Here is an 18,492-nt window from a genome sequence, read left to right as displayed (position 1 = left end):
ATCTTTTTCGTGTATCTCCCTATGTGATCCAACTTGCTAAATGAAAATTGCATGCCTATTTGGTTTTCTTAAATGTTTATTAATGCCTTTCATTTATTTACTTTTATTTCATTTTTAAATCTTTCTTTTATTTTTATTTATGGGGTATGTGTACACCTCTTGGCTTGTAATAGATAGGGCATAGCAAGTAATTTGGTCCATTTTCCCTTTCCCCTTTGTTTTAGCTAGCAAATGTAATAGTTAGGGCTTTAATCGTCTCATTTGTCTTGCATGCTTAGTTACTATGTGTTAATTTGCTTTGTTAGGTCCTTGCATCTAGTCGAGCATGCTAAGTGTTATGTGCTACGTGTTATAAATGATTTTGCATGTCTACTCGTTTTTTATAGTATGGATGAATGGAATGAATGAATGTACGTCACCACACTAGTCCAACGCTAGTTGTGGCTTCTTTTATCGTTTCCACTAGTCCAACGCTAGTCGGAATTCATAGAATGGGCTAGTCCAACGCTAGACCCTTAGGGATTTCCCCTCGTTAGTACATGTTTGTATGTTCATTACATGTCATGCATTCTTTTTAGTTTTGTCATTTTTTGCATGCCCCTGTTTCCCTTTCCCTTCACTTTAGGATTTGCATCTCATGCTAGTTAGGGTTCATTTGCGTGAAAACCCCCTTGGGTAAGGGAAACGAGCGAGTGTGGCTACTCGATAGCCTTAGCACGCTAGTTTCGCCTTCTAATCAAAGGGAAAATCGAAGTCGAAAAGTTAGAAGTCAACCCCCGTACCCGACTTGTTGCATTCCCCTAGGGTCATACTTTCATTTTTATCACTTCCATACTCTTTTAATCACATTTTTCTTACATTTCTCAATCCATATTTTTCACTACATCTTTATCATTTATTTACTTTACTTCACAAATGAAATTCAAGTTTCACTTATATATGTACTATTCTATTTTCATTCATTTGCACACACAAGCACTTTGATTTTCATACAAATTCATACATGCACTTTCTTTACACATTCGCACACAAACACTTTGTTTTTTTTACATTATTTCATACATGAATCTTTTCATACACTTGCACACTTGCACTTGAGTCACCATTTGCATCAATCGACCTCTATGAGGTTTCCCTTTATTGGCCGCCACAATTCATGTGGTTTGGGACCAAAAACCTCACGAGAGACATCATAGAATTTAGGATTGCATTTCTCATTCATTAGTCTTTGTCCAAATTGCAAATACATACTTTGGGTAGGAAAAATTAGGAAAATAAGGGTTAAATCACGCAACTAGCCTTGGCTAGGTCGAAGGGGTGCCTTGGATTTTTATCCTTGCCTTCCCCTTCGTCAAATGTGACTCCCGAACTTTTTTTCTTTGTTTGCGTGGACTAGGAGTCGTTCAAAAGGGTTTTTTTTATTTTTTTTTCCTTTAAAAATTCACTTTTTGGGTGACTTGGTACACCCTAACTCTATACCAAGTGGCGACTCCATTTTTCATATAAAAACCCTTTTTGAACTATTTTTCTTGGGTCAAATCGTCGCATTTTCAAAAGTCCCATTTAGACCCATTTTTGTTTTTATCAACAAAATTCATTTTTCCCAAATCAATAAAATTCAACAAAAAAACAATTATTTTATTTTTTCCAAAAAAAGTGGGGCGCGACAGTTGGCGACTCCACTGGGGATTTCCTAAGTGGGTCCGAGCATTTGACTTAGCCATTCGTTTCCTTTTTCTACCCTTTTTATGTATAGCATTTGGATATTAGGGTTGCATTTTTCCTTTTTAGGACTTTTTGCCTCGCGCACGTACCAAACTACTCCCCACTCACGTATGTATGATTGGTTGTTTGGATGTATATTTTACTCGTTTTATCTCGCGCTTTGCATTGCATTTGGGTGGGGGATGTACCCTAGAGCCTCGCGTTGGTTCTTGATCTCTCCCCTCCAAACGAGCACTAGCATACGCGCATACGCTTTAATTATTTTTACCCCTCATTATTTTTCTTTTAGTGGCTTGTCACGCCACTCCACCTTATTAGGATTTTAGGCGACCCACTTGGACATGTGATCGTATCACGACGTGTGCGTAGCATGATCCGAGGGGTCACTCGATCTTCCGCTTTAAACTTTAGGTTGATAACCTATTAGTTTTTAGTCGAAGGTTGAGGATTTTTTTTAGATTCGCCCAGACGGGTAGCCGTAACACGACGTGTGCGTAGCAACGTCTGGGGAATCGCTCGAGCCACCGACAAAGAACTTTGGGATTGATGACCCTTGGTTTCTAAGTCTGAAGGCTCGGGGACCTGAGCTTATCGAGTCTAGATGCATTAGCGAACCTCAATCTCATGCATCCATGATAGCTTGCCTAGGGTAGAGTCAGCTTTATCCTAAGCTAGGGACACTATTCACGAGGGGAGGGGTCCAACCCCTTTTTCATTGCTTTATTTCTTTGATTGCTTTACAATGTGTTATGTGTACTATCAATTGCACTAACCATTCTTTTGTTTCTTGGCTTGCATTCATATGCCTTAGCGATAAGAGGCCCTTTTGGCACTCTTTTAGTGACTCACCTACTAGATAGCTCACATGTTTACATTTCAGTTATTGCACTTAATTTTCAATGAGTACATTTCATTCTAGACCTTTTTCCCCTCGATGCATTATTCATGTCCTTTAGGTCGTATTTGTCACATATTTACATCGCTTTAATAAACTGGCATCATGCATAAACCCTAGAAAGGGAATGCCATTTAGGGGATCCCGTGTTAGGAATAAACCACCCCATGTCTCGGATATATAATCCAAATGAGACTTGCACGTTTACCTTTCTCGTACCATCCAAAGGGGTTGTGCACAAGGTAAGGTAGGATCCGATCATTTTCATAGAGTGATTTTTGGAATATGAGCATCTAATAATCACTTTTTGGCCATTTTCTCAAAATTGGTAAAATTCCCTTGCGTAAAAGGACATTAATTCGAAGAAAATTCACAAATGATTCCTCATTGTTGAGACGATAAATATAGAGGCCAAAATTTGATTTTAGAGGCTCATAGACCAAGGCATTGTAATGATTTCTTGAAACCACCCAGTGGGCGAATAATTCAATCGATTTTTGAACAAATCATCCATCTTATCCAATCCATTTGTTTTCAATTCATTCAGTTTTAGTACAATCTAATCATTTTTGAATAAATTCATTTCATCCCATTCATTTGACCAATTTACCCTTTTTAGGGTCACCCGGTCGTTTTTGAATAAATCATCAATTCATTTGACCAATTTACCCTTTTCAGGGTCATCCGGTCGATTTTTGAATAAATCATCAATTCATTTGACCAATTTACCCTTTTTAGGGTCACCCGGTCGTTTTTGAATAAATCATCATTTCATTTGACCAATTTACCCTTTAGGGTCATTCGGTCGCTTTTGAATAAATTATCAATTCAATTGACCAAATTACCCTTTTTAGGGTCTTTTGACCAATTTACCCTTTTTTTTTAGGGTCATTCGGCCGATTTTTGAATAAATCCCTAATTCAATTTCATTCATTTGACCAATTTACCCATTTTCAGGGCAACCGAGCCGATTTTGAATGAATCAAGTTTCGTTCAATCTATTTGATCAATTTACCCTTTTTAGGGCGATCTGGTCAATTTTGAATAAGATCCTCAATTTCATGCGATCAAATTCCTTTTTTAGGATGATCCGGCCAATTTTGAGTAAGTTTTTAAACTTCATTTAAGTCATTTGACCCGTTTCCCTTTTTAGGATAATCCGCTCGATTTTTAAATAAATTGTCAATTTCACTCAACCCATTTGACCAATTAGGGTTTCAATGTCAATTTCAAATTGGAAACTTAGTCGATTTTTGAGAAAACCATCCATTGCATCCAGCCATTTGATCAGTTGGGGTTTTAACCCGTGATTCACTGAGAAATTTTATCAACGAATTCCAATCTCTTTGATAGGAAGTTCGTCAAGGTCAAACCCGTGCGTTTTTGCAAAATCTTGTATCGATCAAAAGTGATCAATCCATTCGGACGTTGACCTCATTTTGATAAATGTCTCTCGTCTCTCCAATTGACTAAATTTTTCAAAATTATTTTTCACTCAATGAGTTGATCAGATCCATCAGGTACGGTATAGTGCCTACCTCAGAGGATTGCATTTTCATGCTAGGCCTACCCTTGGCACAAAAAGGGTCCCCCATAGGACATGCATCCGAGCTGTTTGAATAATTACTAACTAATGCCTTTTTCTTTTTCCCTTTTGAATAAATTGCAGAAATCTAATAACGATTGGTTTATCTAAAGAAGTCTTTTGCATTCTCAGGTAAAATTTCAAAAATAGCTTTTCGGAAAAGCCCCATTATTACGCGATCCCGAAGTAAGGCCCAAGGGAATCGTGTAAACATGAGTACTCAACCAGAATCATCCGATAAGACCGCTGCAACTACCCAGCCGGAAGCTGCAAGTCCTGGGGTTCAGTTGACAGAGTTACTCACAAAATTTGGGGAAATGGCGTCAGAAATGGCCGCTCAGAAAAAGTTGATTGACGAGCTCGTTAATAGTGGAGTGCAACCTGAGCCTGTACCCACTACACAACCACAATCCGAACCATTTGTAATTCCTCCATTTCAAACTACGTTTGAGGGAGCTGTAAACCCGCAATATGCTTTTACTCAAAATCCTCATTTCTACCCTCCTTATGGTCAAGGATTTCAGCCTCAAGGCGATCCGACCATGCATTTGAACCCGCCAGTTTTTTATCAGACCACCGCAGAGCCCGTGGTGTCGGAGCACACTTTTCAAAATAAGCCAGAAATGGGTCAATCTTCTGCTCCGATTGATATGAAGTTGCTCAAACGTCTAGATCGTTTTGATGAATTTATAAGGAAGAGCCAGGGGTTGAATAAGCAGGGAGTCCTGGATTATGACGAATTGTGCCTTTTTCCGAGCGTGCAGTTGCCTGAGGGGTTCAAAACCCCTAAATTTAACAAATATGATGGGACGGGTAATCCCAAGACACATCTCCGACTATTTGCCAACAAATTGGGAAAGCCCGTGGACGATGAGAATTTGCCTTTAAGGTTGTTCCCCGAGAGTCTGGAAGGGGATGCGCTTGACTGGTATTCCAACCTGAAACTTGAAGACGTGAAAACCTGGTTTGATTTGTCCAACGCTTTTGTAAGGCAATACGAGTACAATTGCGAGCTGGCTCCAACACGAACCACGTTGGAAGGGACAAAGAGGAAGCCATCTGAAGATCACAAGACTTATGCCAAGAGGTGGAGGAAGATAGCTGCAAAAGTCGAGCCACCAATGACGGAGGACGAAATCATACGCACTTTCATTAAGGCACATGATCCGCCATACTTTGAAGAAATTTTTCGCATGACTGGATGCTCATTTGCCGCAATTGTTAATAAGCTTGAGGAATTTGATGATTTCGTGAAGGCTGGAAAGATTGTTAATGTGTCTGCCCTCAAATCGCAGTTGGATGCTTTGCAAAGCCAAGGTAGTAATGGGAAGAAGCAATTCCAAAAGAAAGAGGGGGAAATCGCTTTTGCCTGGGATCAAAGCCCTGTCTCAAAGCCCAGACCTCGACAATACCCTACCTACTCTAACCCTTACCCTTACTATTCAAACATTCATCCTGTTTATCACGCCACTATTAACCACCCGCAACCTCGACCAAATTACCTAAACACACCTACAACACCATTCCATATTTCTCCACATAACTTTCAAACTAGACCTCGCTCTCCTTATCATCCAAGACCCACCTTACCCGCCAACCATAATTACAACTATCAACAAACCGCTGGCATCCGAGACCCGGCCCGATATAGAACTTTTACCAATTTAGGTCGGCCCTTGGATCAACTGTATGAGCAGCTCAAGGCCGCGGACAAAATTGGTACAATACCTCCTAAAGTCTATACCAAAGGAGTTCCCCCTGGTTATAATCCTCAATCTTTTTGTGATTACCATTCTGGAGCTCCTGGACATTCTACTGTCAATTGTTGGGTACTTAAACACAAAATCCAAGACATGATTGAGGCCGGAGATGTAATTTTGAAAGGAAGGGAAGAACAAGGACCAAATATAAGCACAAATCCTTTTCCTGAACACAAGGACACCTTCGAGGCATCCACCTCCAATGACGAAATTTGAAGGTTTTGAAAGAGCTCTGCACAATTTGGATGGCTGACTATCTTCCCGCTCGAAGGGAATTTTGACAAAGCTAGGGGTTGTCATTTGCTAAAATTCATGAAAACTTTTTTTTTGCATATGTACATAGCTTAATGAAAGCATCTTTTGCAATTTGATTATTTGTTTATTTGATTATTGTTTTGATTTTTTGTTAATTCTTTGAGATGGCAAAAGGTGAAGTTATTTGACTCTTTGAATATCACTGTTTTCGAATTTGATGAAACCCTTTATTGAAAATCCCTCCATTAAAAAGCCCTCATTAAGAAGTTCCTTCATTGAGAAAGTTTTCATTGAGAAAACCATTGAAAAATCCCTTCATTAAAAGTCACTTCACTGGAAAAATCCTTTCATTAAGGAATCCCTTCACTGGAAAAATTCTTCCATTTGAAAATTCCTTCATTAATAAATCCCTTCATTCGAGAAAATCTTTTTCTAGCCGGGTTGGAAGTTGATTGGTTGAAACAATGTCATTAACGATTGATTCTGATTGATGAAAAGGAGTTGAATGCCTGGAAGAGTACTCATTTTGGGCAGAGATGGAAGGACAGACATTCCCTCGACTTATCGACTCAGGCGTGTGTAAGAAGTTCTTTATTTGATTGCGCAAATTTCTTTTTGGAAATCACGCAAGGGACGAGGCACAAGTCAGGCCATCTTCCTTTCCAATCAAAACATTTCATCCCTAGTCATCCCCTTTGAGCTATCAGAACAATAATTTTCGTTTGGCAACCCCTGAGAATTGCAAACCCCACACTGGGGGGGCAAATTCATTTTGAAAATGATCAGAAAGGAAAGAAAAACCTCACACTGGGGCAAATTTATCTTTGAAAGAGATCTGAGGAAAAGGAGGAATCCCATACTGGGGCGCATTTATTTTGGAAAAGAGATAAAAAGAAAGAACCCCACACTGGGGCAAATTTAGTTTTGAAGGAAAAAAGCAAAAAGCAAGAAGAATGCAATGAAGAAAATGCAAAGAAAGAAAATCCAATCAAACTGGGGCAAAATTTTCCTCAGTTTCGTTCAAAATGGGAAATAATTTCAAAATGATGCAATCTCAGGTTATTACACCCCTCTCATCAAAGTTTGCTTTCAAGCCTCAACTTTTCTTGAAAACACCCCACCTGACCTCATTACAAAAGCCCGAAGTCCTGACTTTCGTCACTTGCTGTATTTCTATTGGAAAGTTTGCTAATCAACTGACAAGTGATGTCCATAATGCCTTCGCCTAATCTTACAAGGGAAGTACATTTCACTGATGTCAGCAATCCTCAGTTCATTCCTGAGTCGGTCATGGTCGAGTTTCTCCATTGTTCCTTAGGTGAAAATCAGAAATGGCACCTCGAAAGAAAAGGAGAAAAAGAAAAGAAAAAGAGAAAAATAAAAACAAAACAAGACAAAAGGAGTGGGGGCAACCTTGGTGAAAACCCGAAAGGGCGCCAAGGTAGGATTTCTGTAATGAGCAAGCACAAGGAGGAACAACTGGCGGTTTGGTCCATTTGGATTTCTCCTCATTTTTGCCATACCCCTGCCAATATTGAATTCCAGAACAAGGGTATTCAGAGATTCGAATACACATCCTTTGGCCAAAACTGTGTCATTTTGTAAAACATTCTTTGGCAAATACATTCTTAGGAAATTCATTTTCACCAAATTTCTTGCATTCATGGCATTTTTATAGAATTTAAGCACAAATAGTTGTGAGTACATTCTTGTGCATATTCTTTCTACATGACATGTGAATTTTTCTTGCATACCTCATTCTTTATCATTGAATTGTGGTAAATGACCACCCCCGTGGTTTACTCGAAACATACTTGGTTTCAGCCATCTCTTTAAAAAGGCTAAGGTGCAGCCAAGCCAATTACAAAGGCTTCGCAATATGGCAAAAAGCTTACCCGGTCAGTCTGGAAAAGCAGAGACATTTTGAATGATCAGTCCAACCAAGTCAGATGCCGCGGCCAACTTCGACGAAGGCATCAAAAGGCTTATGTTTACACGATTCTCAAAAGGCAAGCGGATCAAATGATGGTGGCAATTCTTTTATTTTTTCTCTTTTGCAGGAAAATTCCATGCATGGACGAAAACAATCACACCTCGCACTGGAATCGGTGTTGGAAGGAGTCCTCTGGTGAACAAAGGCAAATCGAAAATGTTGCAAGTAAATTTGACCAAAAGGTGCAACAGCATGGCGATACAGAATCAACAACACACACAAGTTGCAAAAATCCATCATAATAGGGCAAATTATCTTGTTGGAAAGATTTTCAAAAGTCGAAAAAAAAGCGAAAAGAAAAGAAAAATCACCAAACAAAAATCAAAAATCAAATCAAGTTCATCTCGGCAGGACCGGGTATAATCCCGCTGACCGCTTTTTATCAAATTGGGACCGGGTTTCATCCCGCCAATCTCGGCAGGACCGGGTATAATCCCGCTGACCGCTTTTTATCAAATTGGGACCGGGTTTCATCCCGCCAATCTCGGCAGGACCGGGTATAATCCCGCTGACCGCTTTTTATCAAATTGGGACCGGGTTTCATCCCGCCAATCTCGGCAGGACCGGGTATAATCCCGCTGACCGCTTTTTTTATCAAATTGGGACCGGGTTTCATCCCGCCAATCTCGGCAGGACCGGGTATAATCCCGCTGACCGCTTTTTTATCAAATTGGGACCGGGTTTCATCCCGCCAATCTCGGCAGACCGGGTATAATCCCGCTGACCGATCAAATTGGGACCGGGTTTCATCCCGCCAATCTCGGCAGGACCGGGTATAATCCCGCTGACCGCTTTTTTATCAAATTGGGACCGGGTTTCATCCCGCCAATCTCGGCAGGACCGGGTATAATCCCGCTGACCGCTTTTTATCAAATTGGGACCGGGTTTCATCCCGCCAATCTCGGCAGGACCGGGTATAATCCCGCTGACCGCTTTTTATCAAATTGGACCGGGTATAATCCCGCCAATCTCGGCACCGGGCTGACCGCTTTTTATCAAATTGGGACCGGGTTTCATCCCGCCAATCTCGGCAGGACCGGGTATAATCCCGCTGACCGGGTATAATTCCGCTGGTCGATCATCATGGCAGGTTCAGGTTTAATCTCACTGACCAATTCATTACTGGGGCAAATCTGTGGATACATTTTCAAATAAAGTCTTATACAGTTTTCTTCATGCAATCCCATTTGAATTTCCTATCTCTAGTCAATCCCAATGTTTAAATTCCTGTTCGGGTCAGTCCCGTTTAAACTCCTGTTCGGGTCAGTCCCGTCTTATTTTTCATGTTTGGGTCAGTCCCGTATTAGAATTCTTGTTCATTGGAATCTTTTGCAGCCCAATACCACAGGTAAGTATTTGGTGTCTACTTCTTTGTCTCAAGTTTTTTCAAAACTCAAACAAAGAGGGGCAAACTGTAGACACCAAATTTTTTTAAATATTTTGTACGTTGCATCTAATTCATGATTTTGTTTTAGATTGTCTGCATTTTAGTTGTTACCTTTTTATTTGTCTTTTATTTTTAGTTTTATTTGTCATATTAATTTTGTTCACGTTTTAGCTTTTAGTTTTAGTTTTAAGTTTTAACGTAAAATAAAAGAAAAAGAAGAGAAAAAATAAAATGGTTCACAAAATACGTTCATTCCTCTTAAATTCAATCTTTTGGCATTTTGTTTATTTTGGTTTATTTTTGTTAATTTATTTTGAAAAAAAAAAAGAAAAAGAAAAATGATGAGAAATGATGAAAAATGAAAGAAAAGATCGAAAATGGTAATTTTGTTATTTTAGTTTGTTTACTTTGATGTGTTTGTAGTTAAAATTGTTGTTTTTATTTAGTTTTACTACTATTTCTGTTAAATTATTAAGTTGAGAAAAAAAAAAATGATGAAAATTGATGAAAATGGAAAATGGTGTTTTGTTGATTCTAGTTTATTTAGTTTTTACCCATTGTTAATTAAATTACTCTTTTTTGTTGTTTTTGTTATTTTTATTATTAGTTTTATTCAATTAATGTCAAAAAAGAAAAAAAATCAAAATCAAAAAAATGACAATTCCATTTCTGCCGAATCCATTTTTTTTCCACTTCACATTCCAGCACTTTCCAGCCTTTACCACAACACTTCGGAAGCTCAGGAGGACATTACACATTTCCATTTTTGCCGAAGTGCAATCTGATTTCTCGACACATATACTCAAACTCCACTACCGCGAGGACTCCACTACCTCAGCCTCAACCACAAACACTCCATCTCCATTCTCTACCTCGTGATCATCGACGAGAGCAAGAGAGGGAGAACTCCTCGGATTGAGCAGGAGAAAGGTGAAGAGAGAGCGAGCCGCGAGCTGTATTTCGGTTCTGTCCGAGGAAGTCAAGCGAGAGAGAGAGCAAGAGGCAGTCGAGTGAGCTACTGATCATCACCATCTTCACCAGTTCCAATCGAAACACCACAGCTTCAACCATCCGCAACCAGGACCAACACATCCAACCGCGAGCGAGCCGAGAGGAGAGAAACATCAGCTTTCTGTCGTCTGAGTGAGCTTTCGGTGAGCTACAACAACACCCTCTACCTTGGAATCATCGAAGTGGGGAAACCAGCGGGGGACAGAGAGAAAGCTGGAGGTTCTTGGCCAAGGGTTTTCGAAGATAGCTAGTGGCGGCTGAGTTAGAGAAAGAATACGAAAGGAAGGCTACTGGAGAGAAGGAGGAGGCTGCGGACCTGAAGATTGGAGCTTTACAGCCCTCCATCAGAGTTTTGAGCTGGATTCGGTGAATTTTTGCTCATCCCAGCATATCCACGGTGGTTCGATTCCAAAAGACAGGAAAGAGGTAGTCTTAAACCTTATTTTTGTTATGTTTCTTCTAAAAAACTAGACGTGGGTTTCTTGCTTGATGAACGTGACTAGTATCTGGGTCATTAGAATACATGGTTTGTCTGCAAAATGCATCGTTTGTTAGCATAACTTCGGTAGTTGTTTGTTGAACATGTTTGGTTGGGATTTCGTCAACTAAAAAGCTATCAGCTTTTGCTTTTTCTTTCCTTCATGAAAATGAAATTGGTTGAGCCATGGGTTTTTCTACGATCTCTGATGTTCCAAGTTGCTTGTTTGCTGCCGGTCAGATACAACCCAGAAATATAGCATGAAGTTTCGGCAAGTCTGTTTTGATGTTGTCTTGATTGCTGCTTTTCCGTTTCTTGTTTCCTTGCCTTGGTAATTCGTTGGCACAAGTTTGATCTGCAAATTGCAGCAAGAAAGTATGAACGCATTTCAACTTGCCAAATCAGTTTTCTATGTTTTCCAGATTTTTCAACTTGCTGAACGTATTTCATTTTTTGTTGCACTGGATCTTGCTAAGTTTTTCTGTTTGATTGGATGATGGCTTACTGCCTAGTTTAAAAGCCTTGTGTTTGGACTTGATTATGTTTGAAAGCTGGTTTGACAAGGTGCCAAATTGCAGAAAGTCTTCATCCGAAAATTACAGAAGCAAAGAAAGCTTCGGATTGCCGAAGGCTTCATGTGCTTGTTGAAAATTTGTTGCAGCATGTTACGTTGCTTGGCATGGATATTTCCTTGATTTTGCATCATTTCTTTCTGTGTTTTACTGGTTTGAATGTCCAAGTTGTGTGTTGTGTTGTTTAATTCAAAGCTTCGTCATTGGTTTGAGAGAGTTAGGTCAAAGCTTGAGTTAGTTTTCTGAAACTTATGCTTGAAGATGAAAGCGCAGCCGGCATTCTAATTGCAGCAGGAAACCGTGTTTGAATATAACCTGGGATGCACCTTGAATGGGTTATTAGCTTGCATGATTTAATCTAATGTTCTATGATGGCTTTTTGAAGTCTAATGTAATCTTTCTGGGTTGTTAACAAGCTGCAAAATGGTGAAAACAAGAAAACTTTGATTGACCGAAACCTTCAATGCTCCAAGTTCATTTTCTTTTGCTGATTTCGTACCCAATTCCCTGTTTGATTCCCGGAGTTAAATAATGACATTTGGATGATGTTAATAACATGGTTTTAAGGCCATTGCATGTGTGTTTGTTTTGGTTGGATTTGTTCCATATCAATGCGTTTGGATTGAAACAAAAAACTGCAGCAAACATGGCTTGTTCACCGTTGCAAAAATGTTTCCCTCCGTCCCCTGGTTGATTTTTCTGCATATTTTGCTCCAGAATTTCTGTTTACAAACACTAGGTAATTTGGTTGATGTCTTGGCAAATTATGTTAGAGGACTTGGATGGTTTTGATTGTTAGACTCGCAAGTTACAAAATTGCAGCAATTCATTTATTTGTTTTGATTGCAGAAGTTTTCTCACGTAGTTGCATGAAGCTTGCATGTAAATGACTTTCAAAATTGCCTCTTAACCCCCTCAAGTGTCACCTTATGCAATTATGACCCACAAATTTGAGAAAACTAATCAATTGGGTCCCTGTGATCTTTGCAGCAATAGGTTGCAGAATTGCCGAAAGGATGTTTGCTGCACTTTGTTTCTTGCTTTTGCTGTTATTACCTGCTTCCTTTGAGTGTAGTGGAGAAAGATACTTGACTCACAGTAGCGAATTGGTCAAACTTGATTTTAATAGGGATCTATTGCAGTCTACTTTTATTAATGTTATTTCATCTATTTTCTTCTCAAAAGGTCCTAAGGAGGTGTTAAGATTCTTCATTTTTTGAAACCCTTGTTGATGGAAAATCTGTATTCCGAGGGGTTTAGTGTGTGTTTGGAGGATTTTTATATACCAAAGAAACAAGTTTCCTTCGTAGGTTGCATGTTTTTGCATGAAAAGAGTTCTTATAATAGCTCTTTAACCCCTCAAGTCCCTTCTTATTCTACCATGGCCTAAGCAATTGAAAAGATTAATCAATTGGGTCCTTCGAGTTTCCTTTCCCTTTTAACTTGGAATTTCATTTGATGAATATGGACTTGTTTGATTATCTAAAGAGATCTAATGGTTCAATTTCATAGTTATTAGTGGTTCTTTAATTTTTGTTTTTGAAGAATTTGTGTTGTTTGATTTACTATTAAATTGGTGCATTAATCCTTTGTTTAGTGGTTGTAGCTCCAATTTAGAACCTTTTCCAACTTATTAGCACCACAAAAGGGGACGGTATACTTTCTTTTATCTTTTTTGTGTATCTCCCTATGTGATCCAACTTGTTAAATGAAAATTGCATGCCTACTTGGTTTTCTTAAATGTTTATTAGTGCCTTTCATTTATTTACTTTTATTTCATTTTTAAATCTTTCTTTTATTTTCATTTATGGGGTATATGTACACCTTTCGGCTTGTAATAGATAGGGCATAGCAAGTAATTTGGTCCATTTTCCCTTTCCCCTTTGTTTTAGCTAGCAAATGTAATAGTTAGGGCTTTAATCGTCTTATTTGTCTTGCATGCTTAGTTGCTATGTGTTTAATTTGCTTTATTAAGCTATTGCATCTAGTCGAGCATGCTAAGTGTTATGTGCTACGTGTTATAAGTGATTTTGCATGTCTACTTGTTTTCCATATTTATAAATGGATGTGATGGATGAATGTACGTTTCCGCTAGTCCAATGCTAGTCGGAATTCGTAGAATGGGCTAGTCCAACGCTAGACCCTTAGGGTTTTCCCCTCGTTAGTACATGTTCGCATGCTCCACTACATTTCATGCATTTTTTTAGTTTTTATGGCATTTGGCATGTCCCTCTAACCTTTTCCCTTTCATTTTAGGCCTTTGCATTTCATGCTAAGTTATAGGGTCCATTTGCCTGAGAAACCCCCTTGGGTAAGGAAAACGAGCGAGTGTGGCTTCAAAATAGCCTTAGCACGCTAGTTTTTCCTTCTAATCAAAGGGAAAATTAAAATCACAAAAACTAGAGGTCATTCCCGTACCCGACCTGATGCATTCCTCTAAGTTCATGCATTTTCATATCATTTTTTCACTTTTTTTCCTCACTAATTATATATTTTAAATCCACATGTCATATTTACACACTCATTCACTTTATTTACCTTTCACTTCACACATTGCACCTATTTTACTTATATATTTACTATTTTCATTCACTTGCACACGAGCATTTATATTTTTATTCATTTGCACACAAATACTTTCAAATTGCACACATGCACCTTTTTTCTACACTTTGCACACTTACACTCTCATTTGAGTCCTCATTTGCATCGTTCATGATTTTCTATGAGGTCTTTCCTTATTGACCTTCACAATTCATGTGAATGGGATCAAAAGCCTCATCAGAGACATTTCTAGACTTAAGATTGCATTTCTCATCCATTAGTCTTTGTCCAAATTGCGAATACATACTTTGGGTAGAAAAATTAGGAAAATAAGGGTTAAATCACGCAACTAGCTTTGGCTAGGTCGAAGGGGTGCCTTGGATTTTTATCCTTGCCTTCCCCTTCGTCAAATGTGACTCCCGAACCTTTTTCTTTGTTTTACGTGGACTAGGAGTCGTTTAAAAAGGGTTTTCTTACTGTTTACTTTAAAAATTCATTTTTGGGTGACTTGGTACACCCTAACTCTATACCAAGTGGCGACTCCATTTTTTATATAAAAACCCTTTTTAAACTATTTTCCTTGGGTCAAATCGTCGCATTTTCAAAAGTCCCATTTAGACCCATTTCATATTTTTTCATCAAAAAATTCATTTTTTCAAAATCAATAAATTCACAAAACCAAGTATTTTATTTTTTTACCAAAAAAGTGGGGCGCGACAGTTGAGATGCCTTTAAATTTCAAATGTGCAAGAATCTATGTAATGAACTTCTGGGCACTTTCTTTATACTTCGGCACCCTTTTAACTCTTTTTAATCCTACCTTCTCACCCTAGCCCCATTACAACCTTGCAAAGTCCCTTGATTGCTGCATTTAAATTCATGAGTAAGTGGTGGAGATATGATATATGAGCAAGCTTATGGTAGTGTCATTCTATTGTGTTGATTTGAGAGCCATCTTATATACATTTCATATACACTTTGGAGTGAATGAGTGCACTTTGAACTGTGAGCATTGTTGATTTGGTACATTCTGATTTCGATGAGGTTATTGGGAAATTTGGGATGCCGTTCTTGGTATGAACTGCTGTGATTAGCTTCGTATCTTGATTGTACTTCTGAGTTAATTATGCTTGAGGGCAAGCATAGTTCAGGTGTGGGGGAGATTGATAGGTTGCAGTTTAGTGGGTATTTTGGGCATTATTGCACAATTAATTGACTAAATATTTTTCGTTAATTGGGTGGATTCTACTGATATTTTGTTTTGGAGCTAATTGCAGGAATGGTTGCTGAAAAGTGCTTAAATTCAACTTTTAGAAGATTCATCGGACGTGGGGCCCGTTTGAGAAGCTGAAGAAACCTAATTGTAATAGATTTTATTTTTATATATTTCTGGGGAGTCTGACTGCAAATTGGAAAACAAGTAACAATTTTTCGGCTATTGTGGGGGATTGTATTTATCTCTCGCGCGGCTTAGGTTAGAAGGGGAGTTTTTTCTTTGCTCTAGAATGAGACTAGAGAGCCGCAGCTTTGTAGAGAAAAAGGTAGCAGACAATAGCCACTTTTGTTGACTTTGGGGATTCTGATGAGCTTTTCATTGTTCTTGACCAAATTGAGAAATCAAACAACTTTCCAATCTCTCGTATGTGAATTGTGTGGGAAAAGAAAGAAAGCTTAAAAGAGCCGCAATCGTGGACTTTCGCCATTGCTTTTCATTCTGGCTTTGACCGAAGGAAATTGAAGCCTTGGAAATCAATTGAAAGCGATCGTAATCCATTGTTGTTTTTCTCTCTTCGGTTGACCGAAGTGAACGAGGGTCAAATCTTCCGTTTGCTTTGATTAAAGAATTGACGGTTTCCTCCAGCTCTGCCTTATGGCCTGTACACTGATTATGGGGAACTAAACCTCCCAACTCTAGTCAAGGGAACAACTGATGAATTGGTTCAACTAATACTGTGAGATTTAAACCATTGTTAATTGTTTTCTTCATTTATTGATATTTACATATTCCTTGCTCTTAACCGCTATAGCCTTGTGTATGATTGGTTAGTGCGCAATAATTAATTATTCACATAGGCTATTTTGCTATATAGGGGTAATTGAATCCGTAATTGTTCGTTACCTTTATCCTAGTAGCAACTGGTATAATTGGGTTTATGTCAGGGGAATATATGATCTAGCTTAAATAAACCCTCGTAGCGTGTTTATTGGTTAGGATTGGGCCTTTCTAATTATTAATGCAATCTGGAAATTAAATCCTACGGTCGTACCTAGGGTTGTTTTTGGGTTAGAGAAATAGCTAACGGTCGTACCTTAGCTATCGATAAATTACGGAAGGGTTGGTTGTTTAGCGCGTGCGAGACAACTATAACCAATCTATTAGTAAATGTTGGAATTATATTTGAATCGATGATCAGTTGCATGAACCATTTCTGAAGTGCACCCTTGGCTAGAGTTTCTCTTAGTTATTTCTTTTAATAAATTATTTTCTGCATTTGATTTGTTCAGTTGGCATTTGATATCAACACCCCCCCCATTAATCTTGATCTGAAAAGAAACAAATATCTCTCCAGTCCCTGAGGAGACGACCCTGCTTACCACTGTCTACTAGTTAGGAAATTCAGTTAAATAATTAATTCAGGTATATCGGATTAAGCAAACTCTTCGGGAACAGGGTGAATCAAGTAACCCATTGCACACCTAGAGTCCCTGCTCCAGTACTCGAATTGATTACTGACTGTTTCAGGTGGTAGTTAGGTTTTATTTATTATTATTGCACAGGTTCGGCACCTGTCATAAAGTTTTGATGTTTATTGCAGTATATGACTTGGTAAATGAAAAGGTGACAAATTAAAAAGGAAAAATCTGTTGGTGCTATCTGATAAAGAAGGAAAAGCAAAATAAATAAAATCTTTAAAACTTAAACTGTTATAGCACATAAATGTTAGTAAGAATCTATATTGTCATACAATTGACAAAAGACATTAGTGATTCTTACTTAAAGAAAAGATGAATTATTTGTTCATAGTTAGCATCTGAAAGGAATCTACAAATAAGAATACACATAATACTTGATACCTAGGAAAAAGTTTCTCAACTCCATTTGGTTTGTAAATGTAGACTGTAAAGCTATTAATGGACTATGGGATGAAGACCAAAGTCTCGCCTAGTTCCAACTCATGTGTTTTGATGAAGATTTCCTAGTAGCTTGTGAATTGCCTTCCTTGCATTCCAACTTAAAAAGCTTTATATCCAGTTCTTAAAGTGACAACTGGAGTTTTATTGCTATCTATGATATGTTCGAGAAACTTTGGAATTTTCTAATGAAAAAGGCAGGGAAAAATAGTTCATGTGTGTAAAGTAGTGTATAAGAGATTAGTTAAGGAAATGATAAAAGGACTGAGCACATAGACTTACAAATTTGTCTCTATTTTTCTTGTTATAAACTTGATAAAAAGCTATAGAATCTGCTTCATCTTGAACTATGTTTGGCTTTATTGATGAGCAAACATGTTGATATAAGATGTATTTAGCCTTTTTATCTGGTATAAGTGATGAATAATAAAATTTGTGTGATATGACTATGTAGCTAATCTTTTTGGATTTGGTAGAAAAGGATTTGAGCTTAACATACCATTGCTTCCTGGAACATGTTGCTTTAGTATATCAGAGAGTGGGACTGTCCAAGGGAATTTTGTGTTCATCTTGAACTTTGAGAATAACATTAGATCAAACTTCAAGTCTCCATTGTGTCGAAGAAGTATTTTGCTGTCTGTATGGATCAGGTTGTCTTTTCTAAATTCCAACCATCCAGATGCAAAGCTGCCATTATCAACCTCAAGGTTCCATGACTTGAAGCTCTGTACAATTGTAATATTGCATTTTTTATAATGTTCCAATAGAAAGATGAATTCAGTTGAAAGGCTCTACAGAATATTTTTTTTGTTAAAGATTGAGTTGAGTGAAACAATATGTAGTATATGATTAATTAAAAAGCTATAGAGTATTGAAAGTAAATATGAAGACCTTTTGTTTGTTGCTGCATTTTAGCAAAAAGCAACATTTTGTGACATTGTCCATTGGTGTTGATGGTACGAATGAACTTGCAAAATCAGTGTTTATAGCCATGGTAGAGCAATGAAGGCCTTTGTAGTAGCTAGCAGGAAGCAGTGTAAGTTGAGTTTTAGTATGAATGTAGTAGACAAAAGGTTAATATAGAAATAAAACAAGGATGAGAATAGGAATGAAAGAGGTGAATAAATTTTTACCTGGAACTTAGTTGTTCAAGGA

This window comes from Coffea eugenioides, chromosome 9 (genome assembly GCF_003713205.1).
Source record: "Coffea eugenioides isolate CCC68of chromosome 9, Ceug_1.0, whole genome shotgun sequence".
NCBI classification, from domain to species: Eukaryota; Viridiplantae; Streptophyta; class Magnoliopsida; order Gentianales; family Rubiaceae; genus Coffea; species Coffea eugenioides.
This window is presented reverse-complemented; position numbering follows the sequence as displayed.